Genomic DNA, 845 nt, shown 5'->3' with positions numbered 1-845 from the left:
TGCTTTTTCGTAAACACAGCCAAGAAAGGAGGCAACACACGTAGCAAACAAACTCGGGCTGAGCTTAGAGGGGTTTAAACTTTGTGCCTGGAAAACACGGTCTGGAGGTAGATCTGTGCAAAATTCATCTTAAATTTCGAACAGGGGCAGAAAAGCAGCGACCGGGGGGGAGCAGAGGAGTATTTGTGATTCCAGAATCACTCTAAAAATACATTAAAAATCCCAACTGTTAATTCCAGCGGCGTTCGCAAGCAGCGGGAAAGATACCTCTGCTCGGGGGGATCGGGAACGGCCACCCCTCACGCGGAGGGCGAGCGGGAAGGTGTTTATGAACCCCGTTAAAAGCAGATTCCCCACTTCTGGGGGGGGGGGAGAGCTGCGGCCCCCCGGGCCGCCAGGAGCCACACCTAACGATCGTCGCTTTAGGACGACGTGATTACATTAAAATTTTTCCCTGATTCAACTGATAAGTAGCCAATTAGTACTAACGTAAGCCTCTAAGTTAGGAAGGTGAGGTACAATTTGCCTTACCTGAAGTGTGTCAGTGATGAAGCGTTGAATCCTTTTACTGGAACTTGTAGGCAAATACATAACAATGACGGGAGGCTACACTAAGCTGAACATTATTGTACATTTTTGGAACAGCACAACATACTCTAAACATCTGGACACCCCGCCCCCCACCCCCCCCCCCCCCCCCCAACGGCCGCCACCTTCCAGGGCTTCTTCTCCCCAAATCCCGCTCTGCTTAGAAAGCCCGAGGGCATCTTGGCCCTTGGCACCTTGGCCTTGAGGTGCTTCACCGCCACCGTCCGCAAAGCCAGCGCTGGTCTGGGGCTGAGCGG

The sequence above is a fragment of the Pygoscelis adeliae genome, unplaced genomic scaffold (assembly GCF_000699105.1).
Source record: "Pygoscelis adeliae isolate BGI_AS28 unplaced genomic scaffold, ASM69910v1 Scaffold916, whole genome shotgun sequence".
NCBI classification, from domain to species: Eukaryota; Metazoa; Chordata; class Aves; order Sphenisciformes; family Spheniscidae; genus Pygoscelis; species Pygoscelis adeliae.
The sequence above is the reverse complement of the archived record's forward strand: the minus strand, read 5'-3'. Positions refer to the sequence as shown.